General features: G+C 45.5%; 1 protein-coding gene and 1 non-coding gene across 11 annotated transcripts in view; both read left to right on the forward strand.

Annotated features, from left to right (window-relative positions):
* LOC142557821 (putative ATP-dependent RNA helicase DDX43) overlaps positions 1-17982 on the forward strand; it is a 265242-nt gene that overhangs the window by 232429 nt on the left and 14831 nt on the right. The gene's annotated exons all lie outside the window — the stretch shown is intronic.
* Positions 8960-9032, forward strand: TRNAL-CAA (transfer RNA leucine (anticodon CAA)). Its single transcript has one exon. It is a non-coding gene; the product is annotated as a tRNA-Leu (tRNA).

A 17982-nucleotide genomic window follows, 5' to 3' on the forward strand; every position in this document is an offset into this window, starting at 1 on the left:
CGTCTTTATCTCTCACTTTATATCTTTCCTGTCTTCTTCTCTCTTCCATTTACTTCCTTTCTCCACGGCAACAAGGGTTAACCTTGTGTGGATATCCTACCTTGGGTACACCATATTGGGTTATAGTGATGGCATACGGCTGGCGTCGTGCAGGCTTGTACACAAGCTCTGCCACGTCCCCTCGTTGGGCTCCATGGTGGGTGGTCGGCGCTGTTATAGAACACACACGCTTTCCTATGGCAGCTCAAATCTCTGTTCTCCAAGATCGGCGTCTGAAAAGATGCCGCACCGAAGTACCATTTCAATTCTCCTTTCGAAACAACGCTCCATCTTTCCCCAAATACTATGAAGTCCACAGTGAAAGCAACACGCCTGTCAGAAAACTCTCTCCATTCCTGGTAGCCAAATGCCTGAAAGATAAAATCGGACAGACATACAAAGCCTCCAAAATGTCTAGCGGGGACCTCCTCCTAGAACTGAATAACAAACATCAAGCAGATAAGCTGTCTGAACTTACCAGTATTGGCGAGGCGACAGTAACATTTTCAGCGCACAAAACACTTAATACAAGCAGGGGAGTAATATCTGAAGAAGACTTTAATGGTTTAAGCGACGAGGAACTGCTGGAAGGTTTCCAGGAACAAAATGTCACCAAAGTACAAAGAATAGTAATCCGCAGAAACGACCGAGAAATCCCCACTAAACATGTTATACTCACCTTCGGAACAAGCGTAATGCCTACTTCACTCGATGCAGGTTATGTTAAAGTCAATGTAAGACCATATATCCCGAACCCCAGACGATGTTTCAAGTGTCAAAGGTTCGGACATGCTTCACATGCATGCCGAGGCCAAGCAACCTGTGCTAAATGCAGCTCAAATGATCACCAATCTGACAACTGCACCTCTTCGCCACATTGTGTTAACTGTAAAGGAGATCATCCAGCTTACTCGCGGTCTTGCCCATGCTGGAAAAAGGAAAAAGAAATCATTGCACTAACTGTGACAGAAAAAAATTTCGTTCTTTGAAGCCAGGAAGCGGCTATCATACCTTACGCGAAGAAGTTATGCCGATGTGATGCAGGCGGGGGCAGCGTCACAGAGGCCTCTGGAGTCCTCCGAGCCCACACGCAGTGGTGCTGCAGTGACTCCTTCCGCCCCCGTGGTGGAAGCAGTCAGTACTGCTCCGCCCTCTTCAACGGCCCTGCAGACAGCAGTCCTGCAGGGCCCTAAGATCAAGCGCACTGAAAAGCCCGAGACACGTGTCTTGGCGCCAAACTCTCAGTCCTCCAGCGCCTCAGAGAGAGCAATGGAGGTCGAAACAAAAACCCCGGTGTCCTCGACACCAAAGGACAAGCGCTCTCTCGAGCGCGGTAAGAGGAGGGACAAAATCCCAATAACAACTCTAAATAAGAAGGCGATAACCTAAGGGTTATCGCTCTGTTGTATCTGCCTTCTTCAGATCCATGTCACCTAACATCTTTCTTATCTCCCATTCACTCATTAATATCATTTTTTACCTTTCAATTTTATAATGGCTTTTATGATCCATTGGAATTGTAGAGGTCTCTTACATAACTTAGGTGACATAAAAGACCTGTTAATAAACTTCTCTCCTGTGGCCCTGTGCTTACAGGAAGCCAACCTAGGCGATAAACACAAAAACATTTTAAAAGATTTCACAGTTGCACGGCACAACCGTACTCAGGCGAACCGTCTGTCAGGTGGTGTAGCCATTGTTCTTCCAAGTGCTATAGCAGCCAGAGAAGTTCCCGTTAACACTCGCATAGAAGCCGTTGCTGTCACCATTTTAGCTCACAAAACCATCACCATTTGTTCAGTATACATTCCGCTGCATTCACATTTTACCGTAAGAGACCTAGAGTTAATTTTAAACCAGCTACCTGAACCATTTTTAATAGGCGGTGATTTTAATTCACATAATACGTTATGGGGTAGTAAAACTACTGACAACAGGGGTCAAACGCTTGAAGATTTTATCCTAACAAATGACATATGCCTTTCAAACACCGGTGCGGCAACTTACTACTCCCCAAGCACAGGAGCTATGAGTTGCTTAGGTCTGGCACTGTGCTCTCCATCTCTCTTTTGCGATTTTCAGTGGAATGTTATTGAGAACCCCTATGGTAGTGACCATATGCCTGCTATCATTAAAAGAACATCTCCCTTTCCTACCATCCCACTGAGGCCACCCCGTTGGAAACTCCATCTAGCAGACTGGCCTCTCTTTACTGAAAAAGCCACTCTGGATAACATATCAGATGAACTAACCATAGATGAAATGAATGATCAGATCACTGCCTGTATACTCGCTGTAGCAGCAGCATCAATCCCACAATCGTCAGGCTTCCTAAGAAAAAACCTAAAACCCTGGTGGACGAAATAAAAAAACTACAAAACAAAGCGTGGGGTACCTTTCGGCGATACCCAACACAAGATAATCTACTCTCTTTCAAAAAAGCAAAAGCGAAAGCCAGGTACACACGCAGACAAGCAGAAAGACAGTCATGGAAAAATTATGTATCGTCTATAAATAGTTCAATAACATCCAAACGAATGTGGGATCAGCTTCGCAAGTTTAGAGGCGATTACGCTTCTTACACTATCCCATACTGTCACCTCCAGGCACACAAACAAATATAGAAGACCAAGCAGACATATTAGGGCAACATTTCCAATATAAATCAAACTCGAAAAACTACTCTGCTGCATTCCTGAAACATAAGCAATTAGCAGAAAAACTAAACCTTCCGACCACAGGAAGTTCAGAAAGACTGTATAATAGCGTTTTAACACTTCCAGAAATCAACAGAGTACTTACTAGTGGCAAGAAAACAGCACCCAGTCCAGACAGGGTACACTATTCAATGCTAGCTCACCTATCCCCTAAAGCAGTTGAGACCTTGCGTCATTTCTTCAACATAATCTGGGAAATGGGAAAAATGCCCAAAGAGTGGAAGAAAGCTATCATAACCCCGTTCTTGGAAGCTGGAAAACCTCCCACAACAGCAACCAGTTATAGACCCATAGCACTCACAAGTTGTCTCGCAAAGTCCTATGAAGCCATTATCAACATAAGATTGACATACGTCCTTGAAACAGACAACATGCTAGATAACCATCAGTGTGGATACAAGAAAGGTTGCTCCACAATAGACCACCTAGTTCGGCTGGAAGACGAGATACGTGCGGCCTTCCTACACAAGCAATATTGTCTCACAGTTTTCTTTGATCTTGAAAAGGCGTACGACACAACATGGAGGTTTGGTATCTTAAGGGACTTAGCAGATTTAGGAATCTGGGGTAGAATGCTGAAATGTCTAGCCGATTTCATGTCGAACCGAACATTCCAGGTGCGTTTAGGAACGGCGCTGTCACGAGTATTCATTCAGGAAAATGGTGTGCCACAAGGATGCGTACTAAGCACAACACTCTTTATAGTAAAAATGAACTCTGTTAACAAAGTCATTCCCCCCTCTGTTATGCACTCCATATACATCGATGATCTGCAAATAGCGTGCCGTGCCTCAAACTTACAAACATGTGAAAGGCAGCTCCAGATAACAATTAATAAACTAACCAAGTGGGCTGAGAAAAATGGCTTCCTCTTCTCTACTCAAAAAACCGTTACAGTGCTATTCTCGCAAAAACTAGGATTGTACTTAGACCCGGTTCTAAAATTGAATGATGTCGCGCTGCCGGTAAAACAAGAATATAAATTCTTGGGAGTAATATTTGATAAAAAACTAAACTTCCTAGCCCACATTAAAACACTAAAGATTAAGGCAAATAAAGTATTGAATATCCTAAATATATTGTCTCATAAGCACTGGGGTTCCGACCGAATCTGTCTTTTACGTATTTACCGGTCTCTTGCGTGTAGCCTTCTAGACTATGGCTTCGTGGTTTACTGCTCAGCCAGGCAGTCCTACATCCAACTACTTGAACCAGTACATAACCTTGGATTGCGACTGGCAAGTGGTGCCTACAGAATGTCACCCATTCAAAGTTTATATGTTGAGTGTAATGAACCCTCATTACAGCAGCGCAGAGCATTACTAACATTCTCTTACCTACTCAGAATTCAGTCATCACCGCAACACATATGCTACATCCTTACACAGTGCAACTCGCGCTTACACTACACAAATAAACCGAACATGATTAGGCCACTTGTCCTGCGGTATGAGCAATACTGTCGGGATTATGACATCCCTCACGAAGTCCTCCAGGTTACCAAGAAACCACAACAGTTGGCCCAATGGTACAATTTCACACAGTTATGTGACTGGACATTAACACATTTAAAGGAAAGAAACACTCCACACGAACACATCATACAAGAATTCTGTGCTGTTCAGGACAAATATAAAAATCACATGGAATTCTACACGGATGGCTCCAAAACAAAGGAACACGTGGGTGTAGGGGCCGTAAGAGAAAATTGGGAAACAAGTATTCGTCTACCAAAACATGCTTCTGTTTTCACTGCTGAAGTTTATGCTGTATGGGTTGTAGTTAAAAAGATTATCACTGGCAAGCACAAAAACACAGTCATATACACTGAAGGCTCTAAATCTGACATCTGAGTGTGAACCCCTGTTAGGGGACATACTAAACATGGTCGCGCTTCTGCTGGGTACCAAGTCATGTTGGGATACCGGCTAACGAAGCAGCCGATAGATGTGCATCGATGGCAGCATTCAAAGACCTAATAAACACAACACTTCCATATAAAGATAATATCCGTGCCATTAGGAAGGCTTTAACGTCAAAGTGGCAACACAAATGGGACCATTGTAAAGAAAACAAGCTATATCTCACTAAACCCGTACTTGGTGAGTGGAAGTCGTGCAACCATCAGGAGCGCTTTTTTGAAGTAGTTCTATGCCAACTACGCATTGGGCACACACACCTCACACACAATTATCTACTTACAAAAGAAGACGTGCCAACATGTGAAAAATGCCACGAACAACTAACAGTCATGCATATACTACTCACATGCACACACATTGAAGTACAAAGACGAAACTTTTTGCACAACCTATATCAAATGCACATACCTTTACATCCTTTAATTTTAGGAGATGATTCGATAATCCCATTACCTGACCTGCGTAAATTCCTAAACGACACTGGCTTTTTAAACAAAATATAGTTTAACACGGCCTTTCTCCTCTTAAATAGTATTATAAAACACCTCGTGTTTGGCACAGCATAGCCTTAGCCGCTTTTGCGCCACTAAACCACATTTAACCAACCAACCATTCATTGTGTGCCTCAACTGCCTCTATTGCCACCGTGTTTACAATGGTTGTGCATGACGTCTAGTGTGGCTCAGCAAACCTGTTTCTACAGTTACTGTAGGCAGTGGCTAAGTGGATGATACAAAGCTTTGGCCACAGCTTCAAAAGACGTGTAAGTGCTTTTAGAGTTCATTACGCCTTCTCAAGATGGTGCGAGTAGCATATACTGTGCTATTACTGTAGAAGCGGGGCTAGAAATATGTTGCCAGCTGTCCAAACTTTCCACTTATGAATCAGGATTGATGCCCTTCACTCTTCGTTTTTTATTTGTCAAACACTTCAAAACTGTGGAGTGTCATGTTTCTGACTGAATAACATTCTTCAGTGCTATCAAAAAAAGCCAACAAACACTGACACCAAGCACAACATAGGGGAAATTACTTGTGCTTAATAAATGAAATAAAGAAACGATAAATTAATGGAAATGAAAGTGGATAAAAGTTGCAAGTTTTCTTTCATTCACTTTCACTTCAATTAATTTATCTTTCCTTTACTTCATTTATTAAGCACAAGTAATTTCCCCTATGTTGTCCTTGGTGTCAGTGTTTGTTGGCTTGTTATGATATGACTAATAAAATCGGGCCCCTCAGTTGACCCCCTTTCTTCTCGTTTATTACATAACGGTGGTCTCGAATCCGGCAACAATGATGCCTTCAGGTACAGTGTAATCTCAATGATACGAATCTCACGGGGTCACGAAAAATATTCGTATTAGCCGAAATTCGTATCATCGCAACAATTTAAATTAGCTAAATTAAAGAGTCCGAGGTGAACTCACTCAGGCACACGCACGTAAAAAGCATTTATTTCTTGAAGAAAAAGTCTCTAATGTCCTTCTGCTTCTTTTTCAGGTAACTTAGCAGGCTGTTCAAATCCATAAAAATGCGTGCACGTGTCGTCGCTGATTTCATCCACGGCCATAGCATGCCTCAGAACTTCAAGCACATGCAGTGTTTCAGCCGCCGGTGGTGGTCCTTCACGCCCAGTCGCGGCCTCTGCGCTGTCCGGCGCCGCGTCCGGACCTCCGCACCGAAAGAGAGAGGGACAAATCGCGTGACTGCGCGATGTTCTTTCGCGGCCGTCGGTGGGGCGGTGTTTATTAAGGCCAAAGCCTATAATGGCTCATGCTCGCGGTCGCGTCCGTCCATGTGCTGGAATCGTGCCAACTGTGGCCTCTCCTCCGTGCAGCCGCGCAACCTCCTCCCCTCTTTAGTAACCGGCCTTCCGGTGGGGGGGCGATGCTGCACATAGCAACCGTGACGTCACACAGTAGCGGTAGAATGAGCGCGCGCGCGTTGGCAGTGGCAGCTGCACCGCCGCTCCTTCTCCAGGCGACTCGTTGCAGTCGAGTGAGTTAGACGCATGGCTCCCAAGCGGCCCAGTGATTCCGCGCCAAGTGGTTCGGGGAAGCGGCAGCGGACGCTGGATTCCCCCAACACCAAATGCCAGAAGAACAAGGAGCGCATGCGACGACTGAACATGTCACCAGATGCGAAAGCAAGGGAGGCCGAACGGAAACGCCAACAGCAACTCATTAGGTCGCCAAGTACCAAAAGCAGGGAAGCAGAACGAAAGCGGCAGCAGCGGCAGGCGATATCGCTGAGCACCAAAGCGAATGAATTGGAGCGCAGACGGCAGCAGCGTCTGGCTTTTGCCAAGCACACTTTAGAATTTCCAAAGTGTCTTTGGTAATCTTCATATCAACCGACGCGGGTCGAAAATTGATTCGTAACAACCGTTCTCTAGCATCAGGGTGTCTACCAAGTTGACATTTACAAATTCCCTGATTTTTCCAGGTTTTCCCTGAGCACCTTTGGAAAATTCCCTGAATGAGCCAGAACTTTGTTTTATGTCAAGACAGACTGACACCATGTTGCCTGATGCTGTCACACTCTAGTAAGCATGCTGAAACAAAAAAAAAAATGACAATCCAATTTGAATAGTAAGAAGTAATATCTATTTTATTTAAAAACAAAACAGAAGGACGGTGTTAGTAAAATGCAATGAAAAAAATGGTAAAACCCATTCCAAATTGAGTAAAAATTTTTGAATATGAGATATTTCTATCAACTGATAGCAAGCTCATCTGTATGAGGCCTGAACTTTGTCACAATTAAGATTCTCTCTCGGCAGCTGGGAAGTCAACCTCAACTGTCCTGACATACTGTCAGCCCGTACACAACATCTCAGTGTTGTGTTTCACTGCGTTAAAGAGTTTATTCTGGTTTGGATGAGGGACATTTGCATCTCGGCATCAGCTAACACTGTTTTTTGAGCTCAAGCTCCTGCAAAGAAGCGGCGGCACGCTTCCTTTCCTGTTAATATTCCTTAGTGCGTCGGTCCTTTCGGTTCTCATCCTCCTTCTGCCACCACCCTTTCACCCCATGGATCATTTGAAGCATCCTCTTGGTCAGTTGTACAGTCAACTTCCCATTTTCGGACTCGCTAGGGGCCACAAAAACATCCGAAAAATACGCCTGTCCGAAAAAAAAAAATGAATGCATGTCTTTAACTGCCCTTAAGGGCTAAAAGTGCCACAAGCACGTCCGAAAAAACTCTTAAAGCCTGTGAGTACACTTATTAGGCATATCGGTGCTCGCACTTTGGCATGAGACGGGGGTGCACGCGTGTATAATTAAGGAATGCATACTGTGTCCCGTGACAATTGCCCCCTTCCCACCCTTGTTATGCTTCACCGCCTAGCACTACTGTACTGAGGCGAAACTAACTTTCGGTGACTGGCATTACGCAACGCGCTGTGCTCTGCTAGCTTCGAAGCCAATCACGAGGATTACAAAGGCGGAGTCGGTGCCATTGCTGACAGCGGCGAATTCTTTCAATGAAAAACACGGCGCTGAACGGCAAGAAGCTTAATAGCGAACGTAGAAGCAGCTAGGCTTAACGTTTCCGCGGTAGTGGCTACGGCTGCCAGCGGATCTGCGTGCGAAAGTGCCGGTTCGAGGCGGCGAGATAATCAAAATGGTGTCGGTGGTGGCTTTGATTAATGCCATTTCAGACCTGCAGTCAGGGCAATATACATTGACTATATAGAGTACGTGGTGGTGCCGCAAAGTCGTGCGAATTATCGGGCATGCCCGAAAAATTGGGCGTCTGGAAAATCGGTCGTTAACTAATCTGGCAATACATCGTGCCGATGACACGGCGTCAATGACGATTCTTTGTGATTCCTCTTTTACTGGAGCCAGCATTAACACTACTTTTGTTCCCTTTCCCTAAAGAGACAGGTAATTTTCCCTGATAGAAGCACACATTTCCTGAGTTTTCCCTGAGTATTTCCAGACTATTCAAATTCCCTGAGAATTCCCTGTTTTCCCGGTCGGTAGACACCCTGAGCATGTTGCAAAGTAATGGGGCTCGGCCGGGACCACAGAAAAATTCGTATCACCCGGAAATTCGTATTAGCCTTGATTGTATCATCGAGATTCCACTGTAGCATGTGTGGGTTATTGACAGGTTACCTTCACTCAAAAAGATACCGTACTCATGACGCCTGCGGCAGAAAGGATGTTCCACATCCACCGCTAAGGTCTGTGAGTGGTGGCGCTGGCTAACACTCCCAGGGTTCTACTAGGAAACATAAATACCGAAGAAAGTGGATGGGGAAACGGCGCCGCGGTAGCTCAATTGGTAGAGCATCGCACTCAAAATGCAAAGGTTGTGGGTTCGGTTCCCACCTGCAGCAAGTTGCTTTTTCATCCACTTTAATTTCCATTAATTTATCGTTTCTTTATTTCAGTTATTCAGCACGAGTAATTTCCCCTATGTTGTCCTTGGTGTCAGTGTTTCTTTGCTTCTTGTGATACGACTGTAAAAACGGGCCCCTCGGTTAACCCCCTTTCTTCTCGTTTATGAGATAACGAGGGTCTCGAATCCGGCAACATTGATGCCTTTAGGTAGCATGTGTGGGTTTACTGACCGGTTGCCTTCACCAGCTTCTTCTTGTTTATTCTTCAGTGCAATCCCTATCTGATTGTTTTTATGCGTAATCGCTCATGGGGGTATAGATTTGTCCTTGCCACGCACCAGGGACGTGGAACATAGATCTTCTGCACTTTGTAATAACTTGTAAAGACATATCACTAGTCACTCACTTACTTTGTGGACCATCACGAAACATTAAGCTTCAAACATTTGTGTGCTTTCAGTGTAGTCTGCCACCCGTGCTTTGGCCCATTGATTCGAGAGTGTGCCCATTCACTTATTCTTGACACATGGGCAATAGAGTGGGTGTAACCTTGAGCGTGAGTTAGGGCACATGTGCGTATATAACATGCGAGATACTTACTCTACCAGGAAGCAGCACTTGTCCTTTTGTCACCGTGTAATGAGCGGTACTCACTAGTGCTGAGGTTCTAGGGTTGACATCTTTTCTCAATAGGTTGGCAATACAACGCTGAAGAATTAGTTTTTTTTATCCTCGAGCAAAGCCATGCATCGCGAAGGGCCAGCAACCAAGTTCATAAACTGCTGCTGCACCAGGAGCGGTGGTCCATGAACTTAGCCACACAGATTCATTCCATTCCCTAATATGCCAGTCATTATTTTTGCAGTCAGCTACTGCACGTCTTCCCTTTACTGTTCCACATTTTGCAGCATGAATTCAGCACAGTATGCTAGCAATCACCCAGCTGCATTTCTGACAGCTGATTGCACTGGAGCAGTGTAGAAGCGGTAATAGTTTCACATTTGTGCACTTTCAGCTTAGGCATCGTGCAATGATGATCATGTGGTTTATTGGCATCTCCTTTGAAACATAATGGGGACAAATGGTCACCTGGCCTGCTTGATTTAATTGGATTTTACTGCATCTATCGCTATCTAGCCTTTTGCCTATCTGATCTCGATCTTTCATATTTAAAACATTTCTCACTCCCTATATTGCACAATTACTCATGCTTGCAATGACTCCAGTGCTGCTGACCAGTTAATCCTCCCACCTTCTTTGAATGCCAACGCTTCTGGAAGGTGGATACTCCCTACGGGTCTCGCTGGGAGAACGTCTCCTGGCATTTAATTGTGATGTGCAGGGCCATTTCCAGGCTTTTTTTTGCAGCACACACGCCTCATCTTGTGGCACATATTTACTCTGGTATGTTTTTGTTCTCTGGCAGCGAGCTTGGGCCTCAAAAAGCAAGGCGCTTTCTTTTGCATTATAATACAGATTTTCCCTCCTGATGTCTATCTTGTCTTTGTTGTAGATCTCTATTGTCTTTTTTGTTTCCATCCTTTGTATGCAATTTGCCGGCTCTGTTTTTCTCACTTTCTTTTTATGACTCCTGGCTGCCTATTTACACTTTCAGTTACTGTGTACTTGGTTGCCAACTTTCTTGACCTCTTCCTTCCTTCCGTGTCCACGCTTTTAAGTGCCGATATTTGTGCACTTTAGCTAGTCATTTCTTTTCATCCATGTTCCTTACTCTATCTTCAAAACTAATCTTGCTCTGCACTTCTCTGACTTCAAAAGAAGCGCAACTCATGTCATCTTACACTGCCTCATTTGTGGCTTTACAATGAGCTCCTAAAGCCAGTCGCCCACTGCCCTCTGGTTAATCTTCAACTCTGACAAGTTATCCGATTTTTAGTACAAAATTGCATTTGTGAGCATTACTGCTGGCACCATTACTCCTTTACATATTCCTCACACTACCTCATATTTATTGTAGCTCCCAAAGTGCTCGATGTTTCATTATTGCTGCATTCTGTTTCCCAATTATTCTTAGATTACCTTGGTGGACGCTTGAGTAGGTCTTTCCTTCATTTATGTTTACAATTAGGTATTTATATTGCTTGACTGTCAATATGAGATGCTGTGTAATTGATACGTCATTACTCGTCTCTTCATTAAAGATCATAATTACCAATTTTTCTGTGCTAAACTTAGGGCCTAGATTCGTCACTGCATTTCCACTCATATTCACAAGCCTCTGTAGATCTCTTGCATTGCTGCTAGTAGCACTATCTCATTGGCATACGTCAGCCCAGTGACTTTCTGTTGCACCTTTTGCCCATTACTGATGTTAGATCAAAACCTAATTCACCGCTTTGCTTTCCACTCATCTTTCTATGCCCTTATCATAATGCATGAACAACAATGGAAAGAGAGGGCATGCCAGCCGCAATCCTCGGTGAATTTCCACAACTTCATTGCATTTCTGGCATTCCCATACTATTTGTACTCGGTTGTCTCTATATATCTCCCTCAACATCTCCATGAATTCTTCATCTATGTCATCATGCTTGAGAATATCCCACAGCAACTGCCTTGTCTAAGTTGTAGTAAGCTTCCTTAATATCTAGAAATGCTATCCATAAACATCTATCCTGAGCTATTTAAATCTCTATGCACTGTGTTAGTACAAAAATGTCCACAAAGTGTCTGCTTGATCTGAAACCATTCTGTAGTTCCCCCAGTATATTGTTTACAGGGTGTCTACCAACTGGGAAAACCGTGAATTCTCAGGGATTTTGAGTAGTCTAGAAAAACTCAGGGAAAACTCAGGCAATTTGTGCCTCTATCAGGGAAAATTAACTGCAATTTTATTGAAAGGATCAAAAGTCGCGGTAATGCTGGCTCGAGTAACAGACAGGAATCGTAATGAATCGTCTTTGACGCCCTGTCATAGGCTGAAGGAGCTGCCAGTGTACAGTCAACGACCGACTTTCCGGATGCCCGATAATTTGGATGGCTTCGCGACACCACCACGTTTCCCATTAAGTCAATGTATCAGAACGTCTGAAATTTTGTGCGCAAGAACCCTTCGCCGTCCGATCTTCCGGGCGTTTTGCCGTGATTGCATGTCTGAAACGGCATTAATCAAAGCCACCACCGCTGCCGTTTTGATTACGTCGCTGCCACAAACCAGCGCTCTCGCATGAGATCCGCTGGCAGCCGTAGCCACCATTGCGGCAACGCTATACCTAGCTGCTTCAACATTCGCTATTAAGGACATTGCACACATGGTGCAGAGCTGCCAAATCTGCCAGGAACATCAACAGGCTTCACGTCATGTGAAAATCACCCCCTGGCCGTTCCCACAGAGACCCCGGTCCTGCCTACATGTGGATTTTGTGGGACCCTTCAAGGGCCATTACTTCCTGATAGTGGTGGACACTTTTTTGAAGTGGGTGGAGGTTCTACCTGTCACCACTCCATCAACAGGCGCGACCACTGCAGCGCTACGACAGGTATTCACCGCCCAGGGGTTGCCGGATGTCATCATGTCCAACAATGGTCCTGCTTTCACCAGCGCAGAGTACCTGGCCTGGCTGACGAAAAACGGAATCCGCTGGATGGTGGTTCCGCCGTACCACCCTGCTTCAAACGGTGTAGCCGAGCAGGTGGTGCAAACCATCAAGGTCAAGCTCAAGAACAGCCGGACACAGATTACCCGGATACTGTTCCAGTACCGGACCACCCCCCACGATGTCACTGGCCATGCCCCCTGTGAGCTCCTGCTGGGTCGGATGGTCAAGACACCCTTGGACATCTTGCATCCTGACCTCCGATCCACAGTGCTCCTGAAGCAGCTAAAGCAGAAGCTGGCTGCTGACCGAGGGTGCCGTCCCGGGCCTTTGCCAGAGTTGGGAGCTCCAGTTTTCACCAGGAACTTCCGTCCTGGCCCACCCTGGTCCGCCGGACAGGTGGTGTCTCCTGCCAGCGCCTCATCACTGCTCGTTCGCATGCCAGGCGGGGCCACGTGACACAGACACGCCGACCATGTTAGGCCTCGCCTCGGGACCTGGCCGGCACCCTCGACTGCCACTTCTGAGTTCCAGCCCGCAGGAGGACTAGCGGCAGCACCAGTCGCTTCCAGCGGAGCACCGCCCACCTCGGGGATGGCAAGCGTTGCCAGTGGTGCGGCGCCCATTGGGCCGGTGTCGAGCCCGTCACTTCTCCTTTTGAATAATATAAACACTACTCCTTAGTATTCAAATTGGATTAAGTCGCTCTTTTTTAATTTTTTTTAATATGTTACTAGAGAGTGACTGCATCGGGCGATATGGTTTCAGCCCATCTTGACATGCATCACTCAGGGAATTTTGCAAAGGCACTCAGGGAAAACCTGGAAAACTTGGGGAATTTAGCAATGTCAACATGGTAGACACCCTGTATTTATCTCCACCCACTATGACAACTCTAATTTTATGGCTTGTACTGCCATTCCACATATTACCGGCGTTACTGTAACTGGCCTGTATAAGCTTGTCTTATCCTTACACTTTTGTGGGGATGAAGGTGCTTCCCGGCCCCTTTGTGCGGGCATTCACCTGTTCTGTCGTCCCTCGTCCCTATACCTCTCTCCCTTTCCGCTCGGCCCCGCAGGGGCGTCTGCGTAAGCAGACATTCGGTGTGTTGCGACACCACGTACCCGAGCACACGAGGGTTGGACCCTCCCGCGTGTAGCCGTGCGCAGCTTAGCCATGTCCGGGGAAAGGAGGATCCTGGGGTTTGAGCCGATGCCCGGTGTTCGGACCTTTAAGGCCCCCCGACGGACGCAACACACCTCTTTGGCCTCTGCTTCACGTAGATGGCACCCCCGGGCTGACCCACCCGGGGGAAATCGGCAGTCGCCTATTCCTGTCTCTCTCTCCTCAAACCTTCGTCTTCTTCTCTCTTCCATTGACTCCCTTTCTCCACGGCGACACGGGTTAACCTTGTGTGGCTATCCTACCTTGGATACACCATATTTGGTTATAGTGACGGCGTACGGCTGGCGTCGCGCAGGCTTGAAAACAAGCTCTGACGCGTCCCCTCGTTGGGCTCCGTGGTGGGCGGTCGGCGCTGTTGCCGAACAAAAACATTTTCTTATGGCAGCGCAAACTTCTGTCTATGATCGATGTCTGAAAAGATGCCGCACCGAAGCACCGTTCCAGCTCTCCTTTCGGAGCAATGCCCCATTATTTCCCAAATACTACGTCGTCCACAGTGAAAATAACATACCAGTAAGAAAGCTCTCTCCCTTTCTGGTGGCCAAGTGTCTCAAAGACAAAATCGGAACTACATATAAAGCTTCAAAAATATCTAGCGGGGACCTCCTCCTAAAACTAAATGACAAAGATCAAGCACAAAACCTGTCGGAACTTATCAGTATTTGCGACGCCACAGTGACAATTTCACCATATAGAACACTGAACACAAGCCAGGGTGTGATATCAGAGGAAGACTTTATTGGCCTGAGCGATGAGGAACTCCTTGAGGGTTCCCAGGAGCAAAACGTGACAAAAGTACAAAGAATAGTCATCCGCAGAAATGACCAAGAGATCCCAACAAAACATGTCGTACTTACATTTGGAACAAGCATAATGCCTACCTCTCTGGATGCAGGCTACGTAAAAGTAAATGTCAGACCATATATCCCAAATCCAAGACAGTGTTTCAAGTGCCAAAGGTTCGGACATGCTTCACATGCATGCCGAGGCCAAACAGCCTGTGCTAAATGCAGTTCAAATGATCATCAATCTGAAAACTGCACTTCTTCCCCACATTGTATTAACTGCAAAGGAGACCATCCAGCCTACTCGCGGTCTTGCCCAGGCTGGAAAAAGGAAAAGGAAGTCATTGCACTAACTGTGAAAGAAAAAATGTAATTCTTTGAAGCCAGAAAGCGGCTATCATACCTTCCGCGAAGAAGTTATGCCGATGTGACGCAGGCGGGGGCAGCATCACAGAGGCCTCCGGAGTCCTCCGAGCCCACGCGCAGTGTTGCCACAGTAACTCCTCCCGCCCCCGTGATGGAAGCAGCCGACGCTGCTCCATCGTCTTCACAGACCCTGCAGACACCAGTCCCGCAAGGCCCGAGACACGTGTCTTGGCGCCAAATTCTCGGTCCTCCAGCGCCTCAGTGAGAGCGATGGAGGTCGACACAAAAACCCCGGTGTCATTGACACCAAAGGACAAGCGCTCTCTTGAGCACGGTAAGAGGGACAAGATCCCAATAACCACCCAAAATAAGAAGGCGATAACCTGAAGGTTATCGCTCCTTTGTATCACCCCTCTTAAGATCTACTTCACCTAACATCTTTCCTATCTCCTATTCAACTGTTAAAGCCATTTTTTACCCTTCAATTCCATAATGGCTTTTATTATTCACTGGAATTGTAGAGGTCTTTTACATAACTTAGGTGACATTAAAGACCTGTTATTTAACTTCTCTCCTGTGGCCTTATGCTTACAGGAAACAAACCTAGGCGAAAAACACAAACGTATTTTAAAAGGTTTCACTGTTGTACGGCGCGACCGTACTCAGATGAACCGACTTTCGGGTGGTGTAGCCATTATTGGTGCAGGGCGGTATTGCAATTAGAGAAGTTCCGATTACCAGTCACATAGAAGCCTTTGCTGTCACTGTTATAACTCACAAAACCATCACTATTTGCTCGCTTTTTATCCCACCCCACACCCATTTTACCACTAAACACTTAGAAAATATAACAGGTCAATTACCGGAGCCATTTGTTTTAGTGGGGGATCTTAATGCTCACGGTACTCCTTGGGGCAGTATCAAAACTGACCAAAGAGGGCAAATGGTTGAAGGTTTTATTCTGTCAAATGATATCTGCCTTTTAAATTCAGGTGCACCGACATGCTTTTCACCGACTTCCCGCACTTTTAGTTTAGATTTAGCTTTTTGCTCACCGTCTCTTTTTAATGATCTTAAATGGGAAACCGTCGACAAGTCTTATGGCAGTGATCACTTGCCCGCAATCATCAAATTTTTATCGTCATCACCAACCTTAGTCACTAGGCCACACGAGTGGAAATTACAGCTCGCTGACTGGCCGCTTTTTGCGGAAAACGCGATACTGGAAGTTGTCTTTTCACAAGAACCAAGCACTGAATAACTTAATCAAAAAATCACTGAAGTCATAATCTCTGCAGCAGAAAAGGCAATACCCCAGTCATCCGGTATTGTACACAAAAGGTTAAACCCCTGGTGGACGAACGAGTGTACCGAAGCCAAAAAGAAACAAAATAAGGCCTGGGGAATCCTATGTAGGTACCCCACTTATAGCAACCTTTTAAATTTCAAACAGGCCAAAGCCAAAGCACGATTTATTCGAAGACAGGCAGAGAAATCGTCATGGCAAAAATATGTATCTTCAATTGATAATATGGTCATGTCAAAACGAATGTGGGCCAGGTAAGGAAGTTTAGAGGAGAGTACACATCATACACAATACCACTACTCATATGTCCAGGCACACAAACAACACTACAGGACCAGGCCAACTTATTAGGCAAACATTTTTACAAGGTCTCCAGTTCAGCAAACTACTCAAGTGATTTCTTAAAATATAAAAAGTCGGCGGAGAAATAGAGACTGCCCACTACTAGGGCTTCAAATGGACCTTATAATAACATCCTCACAATGCAAGAATTGAACAGGGTTCTCTCTGCCGGTAAAAAAACAGCAACAGGTCTTGACCGTGTCCACTACACAATGTTGGCACACCTTTCTCAAGCATCAGCAGAAACACTTAGATTTTTCAACAAGATCTGGGAATCTGGAGTAATTCCCACACACTGGAAAAATGCAGTAATACATGTAGAGCCTTTTTTGAAAACAGGTAAATCCACAACGTCTCGAAGCAGCTACAGGCCCATTGCCGTAGTCATGTTCTAGGCCATTGCCTAGAACATGAAATTTGTAATGCGTTTCTACATAAACAACACTGTCTCACAGTATTTTTCAATCTAGAGAAAGCGTATGATACCACGTGGCGGTATGGAATTTTAAGAGACCTGGCTGACTTGGGAGTGCGTGGCAGAATGCTAAACTGTCTATCTGATTTTATGGCAAATAGAACATTTCAGGTGCGTCTCGGCACCATACTTTCACGCACATTTACACAGGAAAATGGCATTCCACAGGGTTGTATTCTGAGCACGACACTCTTCATAATCAAAATGAACTCTGTCAATAAGATCATACCATCCTCTGTTATGCACTCAGTATATGTCGACGATCTGCAAGTGGCTTGCCGCGCCTCAAGTCTACCCACTTGCGAAAGACAACTACAAATAACCATAAATAACCTTACACAATGGGCTGACAAAAATGGATTCCGTTTTTCAACAGACAAAACTGTTGCAGTTCTCTTCTCCCAGAAACGAGGGTTACACTTCAATCCAGTTCTCACATTGCATGGTACAACTTTGCCAGTCAAAGAACACTACAAATTTTTAGGCGTAACATTTGACACAAAGCTGAACTTCCTGGCCCACATTAACACAACTAAAATTAAAGCAAATAAAGCATTGAATATCCTCAAGGTGCTATCGCACAAGCACTGGGGATCTGACCAAACTTGTCTACTACGTATATACCGGTCCCTCGTACCTAGCATCCTCGACTATGGTAGTGTAGTTTATAGTGCAGCTAGGCAGTCATACATCAAGCGACTCGATCCAGTTCATAATCTTGGCCTACGACTGGCAAGCAGTGCCTACAAAACATCGCCTGTCCAAAGTTTATATGTTGACTGCTATGAGCCTTCCTTACAGCAACGCAGAGCCCTACTTACACTTTCCTGTGTACTACGAATTCGATCATCACCACAACATATATGCTACAGCATCGTAACACAGTGCAAATCACGGATACACTACACAAGCAAACCAAACATGATTC

This window comes from Dermacentor variabilis, chromosome 9, assembly GCF_050947875.1.
Source record: "Dermacentor variabilis isolate Ectoservices chromosome 9, ASM5094787v1, whole genome shotgun sequence".
Taxonomy (NCBI): Eukaryota; Metazoa; Arthropoda; class Arachnida; order Ixodida; family Ixodidae; genus Dermacentor; species Dermacentor variabilis.